This window comes from Pholis gunnellus, assembly GCF_910591455.1.
Source record: "Pholis gunnellus genome assembly, chromosome: 3".
Classification (NCBI taxonomy): domain Eukaryota; kingdom Metazoa; phylum Chordata; class Actinopteri; order Perciformes; family Pholidae; genus Pholis; species Pholis gunnellus.
In genome coordinates, this window is record NC_136529.1 from 2,961,885 (window position 1) to 2,974,130 (window position 12,246).

The window sequence follows — 12,246 nt, forward strand, 5'->3', positions numbered from 1 at the left end:
TGATGTTTATGTCTTTTGGAGATGAGTGCAGAATACAGCATCCATGATGACAACATTCCATTTGCAAAGAATGTTCGGGTTGTAAGACAATATGTAACTCTCAGGGATAATTGAACACAAGTCCCATCTGTTGGGATCTGAGGATGGATTTACAAAGCATGACTAATGTCTGTAATCACATTAAGACCAAATGCTACTCAGTGCTTTCAGCTTCTCTACACCAGATTCACAGCAAGTCGTCATCAGTTTACAATCAAAGGTCTAGAGCTTAAATTAGTCATGATGGATTGAATTTAAGATGATACAGTGAATCAGCCGGTTGATTGCAAAAGTTAAATGTTTTTTTTTCGGACTAATTTCATGTAATTAACAAGCGTTGCTTCATGCAAACATTGTGGCATAGAGTTTGTTGAGTGATATCATTGGGTCCTGAGGACGGAGACCAGAAACAAGCTCAACCTGAGCTCGGGTAGATAGACTGTATAAAGCTGGTCAACCAATGAAAAGCAGCAGAACATATCGTAGATAGAACATGATAGGCAGGTCAACTGCACATCATCAACTGCTACAAGTGTAAAATGATTTAAAACTATTTTACTAAAATAGCGTTGGGTTAGGTTCAGAACTTCAGGTGTGTTCCCAAGCCAGCTAAGATAGTGCTGGAGCAGAACACGATGACACGCAGAGTCTCTGCTGTGCATGTCAGTCGTATCACACAGCACCGCAGCCCTACTCACTTACACAGTCTCCTCAAGTAGGCCATACTACCTCTGTGCCTTTTGGCAACGCACTTAACCCAGTTCAACATTTCTCCCCCAGATGTTCAATATGTGCCATACTGTATTCAGAGGGGGGTGTAGGCCTTCTGCTTATACACAGATTTGATGAACTCTTTAGTCATCACATAAGAGTTAGGATGATGTAACTTAGCTGTAGCTTATAAATATTTATATTTTAAAAAGTTGAACCACTCTAAATATACTTGTTTATAATGTAGCAGAGTAGAATGGTAGATTCATACCATATCAATAATTTAATCGCAAATGAAGTAATCTTTAAGCATATCCACATCAAAGCAGTGGCATATGTGTAAAGTCTTCATTACGCAAGGTTACTGAGATAGATCCCAAACAGCCCTCAGTGGATACAAGCAGAGACAATTCTGCTGTTGTCTTTTAATGTTCAGTAACATCTAAACTTGTGTTAGCCAGAGAACCAAAGGCTGAGACATAGAGCCAATGAGATAGAGGTTCAGCAGCAGCACTAGTCTGCATGATAACAACTGAGCTGACTGCTAGAGTTTGGGACCCACTTAGTGACACTTTAAAAACTTAAAAAAACACTATTTGTAATTGTTACATCCAGTAGATGTGCAGTGTTGGGGACTGAAATCTGCTGTTATCTGCTCAATCTCACAGCGACCTTATATTTTGTTTCTTTCTTTCATGGCATAAAGCAAAGAAATGCATGTTGGGGGATTAGAAAGGATGCATGTAGCTGAGAAGAGTGGGGTGAGTTAGAAAAACTACACATATCCATCAATGCCAATTTTTAAACTCAACTGTGCTGACTATCAACAGTCAGCTAGAAAGACAATGAGGCTACATCCACACTACTACATTTACCTTTCAAAACACACAACCTTTGCTGCATTTATGCCTCGTGTCCACACGACTACAGTGTTTTAGAACCCTTCAAATGGAGGTGTTGTATTGGAATATGCTGTTAAAGCCGTTTCAGTATGAGACCTCAGGGTTGTGTTCTAGTGTGGATGGGCAGAAAAGAAGACCTTTGAAAGCGATGACACACCACCACGTTGGATTCTTGATCGGGTCTCATCAGTCACGACGTGTCCTTCCCTGATTGGTCACGACCCTATCACGTGAACGGTGGTTGATTTAACATGGATAACGAACTACATGCGTTGCTGAACTTGTTGTCTATGTTCGTTTCTGTTGTACGGTTAAATTCCAGCTGTTATTGGAATGCTTTGCGACGGACATGCCGCAGACATGAATGGTCATTTGGTGTGCATCCTCTGTCCCAGAACCCTCACATCAGAACAGGGAAAACTCCCCCAAAAAACCTTTAACAGGGAGAAAAGAGGAAGAGACCTTAGAGAGAGCAACAGAGGAGGATCCTCTATCAGGATGGACAGAAGTGTGATAGATGTCATGTGTACAGAATGAACAACATAACAGAGTTACAACACAGTGAGTGCATATGACATAGATGATTTATATAATGAAATATGAATACAAGAAGACGAGGCCATAGTTATGATGAGAGAAGCAAAGGAAGAGGTCACGTAGTATAAAGAGTGACAAAGTCCTTATGGGATGGCGGTGGTGGTGGGGGGCCGATCACCTTGGAGGATGCTGTCCCATGTGAAAACAAATGTTAACACTGACTTCTTTTTTTTGACCTACTTTTGCTATGTAACATATGTTCTTTATGTTAGTACATTTGTTATTAAACCTAACCTCACAACATGGTCGGGCAGTTTGGACCATCTGAAGCCCGACAATGGTGACGGTAACCTCTGATACCTGCTGATATCATTCCAAATTGGTTGCTCTGTAAATTTCACACATCAAATCCTGTTTAAAGGACTTGGGGGGTGCTGCTGCTTCTCCAGAGGAAGCTGTGCAAAGTCTGATACGTTCCCTTAACTTCTCAAACTTTTTCTGTCACGCCCCACTTTGGAGGAAGAAAAGTGTTCATGCCCCACCGCCCCAACAACGTGGTAACAAAACGGTCCATGTTGAACTTTTACTGAAATAACATGTTGTGACGCCATATGCTCACACATACCTGGAGCATTTTATTTTAAATATGAGCTTTAAAATGTAGCATTCTGGTGTACGCTGAGAAGAACATTAAGTGATAAAACATTTAATTTAAACACAAAACTCATTTATTATTCAGTTATTAATCAGTATTTCAGCTCTATTATTATTAACCTTTAAAAGTTTGTCATATAAAAACAAAGATAGCAAGAGTAGTGAGAACCATCGCCTGTACAAATAAAGTCATTAGTTTTCATTACTGTACGGCTTCATATTAACTTCCACTGTTACTGTACAGCTGTTAGGATTGTGGCCAATCTTCTATTTGCAATTAATATGCATTCAATCCAGTTCAATTATTTAAATGAAAATGATAATCTACTCTGGCTAAGGTAGCTTATCAAGAGTAAAATAATAGCTGTGATTTAACTGCACGTGGGACTGTTGGTCCTCTGTCTGTGGTCATCACAGTGAACAGTGTCTGCAGTGTGATGAGAGGACAGTGAGCCCTTGTTGCTGTACTTCATCTCCTTGGAGCAGAGGCTGCATTCAGCATACCCTGTCTATCAATGTGTTTAAAACACTGTGACAGCAGGAAGCTGTACTCACGTCTGTTTAGACCTCCACCTTTACCCAGACCCAGCTCCACCTTTATCCAGACCCAGCTCCACCTTTATCCAGACCCAGCTCCACCTTTATCCAGGCCCAGCTCCACCTTTATCCAGGCCCAGCTCCACCTTTATCCAGACCCAGCTCCACCTTTATCCAGGCCCAGCTCCACCTTTATCCAGGCCCAGCTCCGCCTTTATCCAGACCCAGCTCCACCTTTATCCAGACCCAGCTCCACCTTTATCCAGGCCCAGCTCCACCTTTATCCAGACCCAGCTCCACCTTTATCCAGACCCAGCTCCACCTTTATCCAGGCCCACCTCCGCCTTTATCCAGACCCAGCTCCACCTTTATCCAGGCCCAGCTCCGCCTTTATCCAGACCCAGCTCCACCTTTATCCAGACCCAGCTCCACCTTTATCCAGACCCAGCTCCACCTTTATCCAGACCCAGCTCCACCTTTATCCAGGCCCAGCTCCACCTTTATCCAGGCCCAGCTCCACCTTTATCCAGGCCCAGCTCCACCTTTATCCAGACCCAGCTCCACCTTTATCCAGACCCAGCTCCACCTTTATCCAGACCCAGCTCCACCTTTATCCAGGCCCAGCTCCACCTTTATCCAGGCCCAGCTCCACCTTTATCCAGACCCAGCTCCACCTTTATCCAGACCCAGCTCCACCTTTATCCAGACCCAGCTCCACCTTTATCCAGGCCCACCTCCGCCTTTATCCAGACCCAGCTCCACCTTTATCCAGGCCCAGCTCCACCTTTATCCAGGCCCACCTCCGCCTTTATCCAGACCCAGCTCCACCTTTATCCAGACCCAGCTCCACCTTTATCCAGGCCCACCTCCGCCTTTATCCAGACCCAGCTCCACCTTTATCCAGGCCCAGCTCCACCTTTATCCAGGCCCAGCTCCTTCACATCTCAGCCCTGCATCAAGCTGCGCTGCACTAACAGCCTCCTCTCCCTGAAGCTCTTTGACCTCATCATCTCATCAGTATCTGGGCCTTTCATTCTACTTTGAGTTAAAACAAACAACCTGCAACCAGATCCGCCGGTGTTCCGGTTTAACGTTAACGAGTGACCGCGTGAACTGAACCGGAACACGGGGGGGGCTGCATGTTTCATCACGTTACGTTTTTTCAACCTAAATCGCGATAATGATGAACGTTCACAGCCCACAGAGTTCCGCATGCGGTGGACGTTAACTTAACCCAGCAAGTCTGAACTGTAACGGAACATAAGGGAACTTAAACTGTAACGGAGGGAAAGACGCTGTAGACATCTTAACGCTGATTGGCCAAGACTCGACACGACTGTGAAGATCACCACATCACCTTTTCTCCTCGTCTCACTCCAATCTGAGAAACGCTGACTGGCCAGTTGACCCCCCCCCCCCCCCCCAAAAAAAAAAAAAAAAACTATATATGATATATTTTGATTCAAAACGGCGAATTTCGCCGAAAAGCGACAAGTTTGCAGGTATGAATACAATTCTGCATTTCCCCTCGTGCCCCACCTGCAATACCCACTATAGGGGCGCGCCACACAGTTTGAGAACCACTGCCTTAAGTGGTGTCACTTGACTCAGTTGGGGCTACAAAAGACTACAAAAGTATGTGGTGTGGAGATATAAAGAAGTGAGCTACTGCTAGCAGTCTGCAATCAGCTGTTGTGTGTGAAAAGTGTAGTTTGCACAGTAACGTATGGTTTCATTGTCACTTTAGCACAAACTGTATTGGAGATACACTGTGTGTTTGTGTGTGTGAAATATTCCCATAGAGGCTTTTATGCAGACCTCCAGGCAGACTGTGGGTTAGTGTGTGTCTCTGTGTATGTGTGAGTGTTTGCAGACTGTGGGTTAGTGTGCGTCTCTGTGTATGTGTGCGTGTTTCCAGCAGCAGAAGCAACAACACAGACAACAAGGACAAAAAGAAAGAGGGAAAGAGCATCCTGTGATCCTGCGGCTGGCGTAGAGACGAGCTCCTTGAAAGCACAAACGTAGTTGAAGAAACAACACGCTGCAGACAGCCCTGAGGCGTGTGTGTGTGTGTGTGTGTGTGTGTGTGTGTGTGCTGCTGTCTGCTTCTTCCTGCACTCAGACTTACACAGGCTAATGAGCAGCACAGCTCATTGAGTCTTCTCCTTAGACTTATTTTATTGCAAACTGTCTCTCACACCTAACCCATTCAGCGTTACACCACAGCCTGTCAAGGGGTCCAGTCAGAGTGAGCACATGTGTTTTCTGTTTGGGATAATAGAATAGCGGACAATGCCCCCATATCTGCTGAACTCTGCTGTGATCCTTTCTGTTTAAATGTATGTACTGTACGTTGTCATTTGTCTGCTCAAGAGGCTTCTAGAGGTTGTTGTATTGTTTATTGGTTGTCTTTGTGTCTCATCAGGTCTGTTAACAGGTCACAGCAGAGTGTGGACAGACGGACGACAAGTGTCCACATCAGTGAACGTAAGTCTGCTTTCTGTTCTATCAGTGCTGCATGTTAGACGTGAGAATTCACAAGAATAAACTGCGACTTGAAAAGTTTCCCAATTTGTCATTTGGGAATAGTTTTGTATATGTATATCTATATAAACTATATACATATACACAAGTGGTTCTTTATCATTGTAACCAATTCTACTGATAAATATTAGGAACAAAAGTATCTTAGATAATGTAACATTAAATGTTTTCACACGTATGAACAGCTTTTATGAACACATCAAATAATAATTGGAAATATGAAAAAAAGTTTCAACGTAGTTGCAATAAACTGATATGACATTTGGTTTTGTCGGCCACAGTTATCAGACATTGCTTGTCAAGTTGAGCCTCTCAATCTCAATCATACTACTCAGATTTATGGGAATATATCCTCACAATTCATTAGTGGAAACAGCCCACAACATATAAAATGTAGCCCAAACTATTACAACCCTCATTATAGTGCACTAGGAGTGCTACATTAGAGTTAACATGGTTGTTCCCTCACAACCTCCAGACCAACGTCTGTCCACAGTCTGAACACTGTATTGCAGTTCAAGGAAAATAATTGGTTTCTACAAAACAGTGAAGTTTTACAATAAACTGAAGCAAAAATAATCTATCGACTAAAAGTGCTGGCTCACACTCAGTGAAACAAACAACAGGTCCTTAACTAAACCTGGCCTTCAAGGATAGAGCAGAAACAGGAGGACACAGTACAAACGCAGATTCAGTGCTATTTACAAGAAAAAGGGTTTTGTCGTAGAATATTTCTATGTTAATCGGGAGAAGAGAGTGTTATTCGCAAATCAAAATAATCCAAGTCTCCAAATCATTCAAAGTTGTCCTGTTCCATTTATTCTCTTGCAAGAGAGAGAATCTCCAACACAGCTCTTCACACAGAGTCTGCTGGAAGCATTCTTCAACATCAGTTCAAACCTTCACATACTATATACACTACAACAGAAACAGTCTCCGCCTTTAGACAGGTCAAAGGTGTCTTACGCTGGTTGATCTGATCTCCCATTTTCCATTGATCTCATTGTCAGATTCATTTACATTAACCTAAACATCCCCAGGACAGGAACAAACCCCCAGTGTGACCCTTTGATCATCTTCCTGTGTCTGTCTTTACGGTCCTCTAAAGTAAACAGTAACTCTACAAAGTTACTCACAAATCAAACCAGGGCACTAGGCCCAAACCTCACATGTTTATCACACAGAGAACTACAACTTCCCTCTCTATGGTGGAAACAAGAACTTTTCGTATCAATGGTTTCGCATCAGCATCTTTGTGACTTTGATCAGTTTACGTGTAAATGTTTTTACAGGTAGTCGCACGGAAACATTTTTAAGGAGCTTCTATGATGAACACAAAACAGTGTTGTGCATGATCAGTAAGGTCAGCTGGTGAAGTCAGCATCAATGTAGACTCACTTTTGGAGGGTTTTATAACTCACGTCCGCTCCACGTTAATGGCTTTGAGATGCCATTTAATGCCAACCCGCCCAATTAAAAGAAAAGTAGCCCAACTGGGTGGAAACAACCCAATCTTGCAACAGAACTTCTGACTTATCAGAAAAGAATCTTTTCTAAAATCAGACCACCTAAAAATGACATAACAGGACGTAATTCTATGTGCATATTGCAGCGGTTGCTTTTGTACCAGTGGGGGATTTACCTTGACGGCTGGCTTGCTGGTAGATACAGTATTTATCTGGGTGTGTGCAGTAGCCATGAGGGTGCTGTGAGGCTGAGGGTAATTGTGTGTGATGGTTGGGATATTTTTGGGCTACGTGAAGAACAGATTTGGTAATGCTGTGTTGGGAATATATATGGAGGTCAGAGAAATGGTTGAGCGGGCAGATAATGTGTTAATGCCTCCAGCTCTGCCACTGTCTCAGAGAGATAAATCAAGGGAAGAAATGGACAGGATTTGTATTTAGAGAAAAGCTTTTTCAGGAAGAGGGAAAGAGGGTTCAGGGAAAAAAGAAATCCACTCACAGACTTACTTTTTATCTGCCTTTTCATCATTCTAACCTAGAGTAGTATAGATCTGTATGACCTACATTCACTTCACATAGTATATGCAGTGAATATATCATGTATAAGAAGTGGGATTAAATGTAATTAAAGTCACAATAAAAAGTGGATTTCTTGTTAATTATGCAAATCTCTATCACTGCCATGCTGTTCCAGTTAAAGACGAATGTGGCGACCGCTTTGCTTGTTCCGCCATTATAACAGTGTTAACAGATGACTTTCAGACGAATGCTTCCGTAGTTTCTCATAGCAACTTACGTAAACGGTTGGAGTAGATAATAAACACAGATGGGTATGTATTTCAGCAAGATTGATTAAAGTCTTTTACAAGTACACAGCTGCCGTCACTAAAAGACAAGTTAAGTTGAGTTGATTTATTCTGTGGGACCAACACAGCCCAGAGACCGTGTCTCAGTACACTAACGTTAGCTATGCTAGCAAAGCAGGGTTAACTTAGCCAACGTTACTTGTTCCACAATGTTAAGCTAATTTAAGCAGCTTAGAACTGCCTGTCGTCAAATGTAACTTTATAGAACATAAAGGTAAAGGTAGAACATTGTGCATGTCTTAGGACAGCTGCGCAAATTGTGGGGAGCAGCAATGGCAACTGATGTACTTCTGGTACTTCCTTGGGTTCCTGTATAGAGAGAAAACTTTGCCACATTTTGTATCCAATGGTGGGAATCTCAGAGACGAATCATCACCACAAATGAATTGATCCTTGTGTCAAGTATTCAAGGACAGAGAAGCATTTTACAACAGTACAGCATGATTTCAGGGATAAGTGAGCGACCTCTAGGAGTAATCACACATCATCTGAGTAAAGACTGATTTGGGTGAAGTGTATCGTGCTCTTATCCAATAATTAAATCATTTGCAAAACGCATAGTTTAGTTGGTAAGGATTTTACTAATTTGCTTAATTTTTTGTAGTTTTAAGTGACAGAATCAAAGTGTTTGATTTTTTGAGAGTTGGAAACTGCATTTAGGACATAGTAGTAGCAAAGCTAATACAAAGTTATGCACACAAGCACAAGCATTAATGCATACATAAAGATACAGACCTGCTCTTCAAGTCTCTCCAAGCACAATTACTCACAAAGGAGGGATTCTCTCAGTTTTGGGACATGTTTACACATATAGAAACAAATGCACACTGAAAATCTACATGAATGCAGTGTCATTTCACCTCCTCAGCCCTTTCCACTCTGTTTGTGCCAGAAAAGCACCATTAGCACTCAGCATCGTCCAAAATGACTCTAATGGAATCTCACAGTCACTAGAACAATGGCAATGTGGCAGTTGGGACAAAGACTATGTGAGCGTTTGTGCGTGCTGTGTTGGGGATGTGTTGAATATGAATGCTTCTCTGCATGAACAAAGAGGAAGCACAACAATGAACTGAATGTAATTGCACATGGCTAAGGGAAAAGACGACAATAAAATAATAAGATAAAATGGTGTTTGAAGACATTCTACATCTCCAGTACTGTAGTGTTCTCACTGTACTGTAGTGTCAGCCACATCTTTAAAATGCTTGCTTTCGCAGTTGATTTGATGATAAGCAGTTGATTAGCTCTGGTATTTTAAGTTCCCTCTCTTAAGAAATTTAAAACGTAAAGGCTATGATAAGAAAATGAATCTTTAGGTGGATTGATACATTCTCCACATGACAAGACTGGGAAATGTAATTTCCTGTGTCTTCTCTCCTCGACTTCTAATGGATGAAGTCATGCTATTTAAAGAACGCTTTTCTTAACAGCCTCATTTAGCAAATTAATGCAGCTTGTAGAAGTAGGTTAACATTTGTATCGTTCTGTGTCATGATTTGCACTTTGAGCGTGCTTCTGGCAAAACTCATGGAAGGTCACTAAGCAGGGCTCACTGACACACACTGTACTGTACTCATAGTACAAATTAACATGGTCATTTTAGAAATAGCCTGCAACAGCCCAATCTGTTTTTGTTAGAGCCTGTAGCAGAAGACGCAGAAGGAAGAGACCAGACGGAATTGAATCCAATGGCTTCTACGATGCACCCGCTGATGTAACGTTGGGAGAAGTACTCAGTTTGTGTGTGTGATGATAATGTGTGCCTGAGGTTGAACTGAGGTAACTCTGACCTGCCTGGTTGAGTTTTGGCTAGTCTATTAGGTCACCTTGTGTGTGTGTGTGTGTGTGTGTGTGTGTGTGTGTGTGTGGGGGGGGGTAATGTGTAAACCAAACTATGTCAGCTAGAAAATGTGAAACGACCTCCAATGGACAGTTTGGTCAGTTTGCTACTATTATGTCCGAAATGCAGTTTTCAATAATCAAACACCTTGATCTGTCACTTAATGCTGTCACTTCCTTACCAACTAAAATGTTAAATATAATTAAAACCATTTAATTATTGAACAAGAGCAATAAACACTTCACCCAAATCAGTCTTTACGCAGAGGATATAGGATTATTCCGTCAGTATAGGACCCTAAAAAATGTTTTGCTGTTGTAAAATACTTCTCTGTCAAGAATACTTGGTGCCTGTATATCCCAACTTTTGGGGGTCGTCCTGTTCTACCTCTGTCTAGAGTATTTGCAAAATCATTAAAAAGATTTGAAAAGAAAAGAATACTTGGTGCCAGGATCAGTTCAGTTGAGGTGGTAATTCGTCTCTGAGATTCCACCATAAACTACAACATTTTAGTTTATACAGTCGCGCAGAAAGTAAACAAGTCACCATTACTGAGTGGTGTCTCCCTACAATACGCGCACGTTTGAATGCAAGCTGTCCTAAAAAGTGTAAAATGTTCTACTTTTATCTTTACGTTCTATGTAACATTACGGTGTCTTCTGAGCTTCAGTCATGAAATGATTGGACGAGCAGTTCTTGAAGTCCTAAAACAGCCATAGATAATAGCAGGTTATTATGTGTGAGGGTTTTTGATTTATGGATTGCTGTCGGAATTTAAAGTGAATTTCAACAAACCCGAAGAAAATAGTTTTTGAAGAACATTATCAACCCTAGCTTGAAGGGAAATGTGTAATCTAAACTCTAGAGCAGGGGTCTTCAACGCTTTTCAGGCCAAGGACCCCCAAACTCATGGAGAGATGGAGCAGGGACCCCCGACTATATATATTGTATAAAATTGTGTTTTATATTAAACTGGGCCTAGTGCCATGTATAAACATACCTCTTTATTGTGCATTCAATACTAAGCTATTTAAATAATACACAGGTTGATATATTCATGTTGTTATTTTAAACATGTGAAGCTACAGTGAGTAGGGGGGCCGTGTCACTGACATTTAGAAACATACCGTGTCAACTGATACCAATGCCAACATCAACACTGTCTGTCAATTGCATGATAATCATACATACAAGCTATTCAAAGTGACGTTTTTATTTCAAACACAAATGTGGAAATGAAAATGAGTGATGGCCTATTAGTGCCACTGCCATGCATAAACATAGCTGTTATCTTGCATACAACACTGAACTATTACAATAATGGACACATTCATGTTTGGGGAACTCTATTTTTTTAAATATAAAAAAAATGTGAAAAATGGTCTAATCATCCAAAAATGTCACGACCCCCCATGCAGTACCTCCGCGGACCCCCTAGGGGTCGCGGAACCCCTGTTGAAGACCTCTGCTCTCGGGCTTAAACAAATAATTGCAATATTCACGTGCTAAAGATTTGTGCCAACATTTGTTATCAGAGTGTAAAAGCAGTTTTGAAAAATGGGCCCCAGGTTGTTGCAGCCTGCGATATAGCTGCTATGTTCCAGCTGTGAGGTTCCATGTGTGGTAATGTGTAGTAGTATGTGACGTTCACTGACCCTATTTCTTGCCTATTATGTGCTCAGCCTCTGCGTATCACTGTGTGCTGTCATTTATAATGCACTGCAGTGTGTAGGCTTCCACACGTGGGAAGAACCACTGACCTATTTCAGAGCTTTCACTGCCATTCTCTCTCTCCTCTCTGTCTCTTTCTCTTCTCCTTATCTTGATTTCTCTCTGGGAATAAATCTGCAATTCAAAGCAGATTTCTGTCTTAAGGCTCATATTGGACTGTGTGGCATGCTCTTCTTTTAATCCCTTCCCTCTGCTGTTCTTCCTCTCTGGTGTGTGTGAGTGTGTGTGTGTGTGTGTGTGTGTTCTAAAGAGTTCAGTAATAAACAGAGATACTACACAGTTATATGTGCTTTATGTATACATGTGTGTGTGTGTGTGTGTGTGTGTGTGTGTGTATATGCTGAGTGGAATGAGAGTGTGTAGGGGTGTGTCTCCATGTGTGACCATGTGCTGTACATCCCTGTGCATCTGCATCC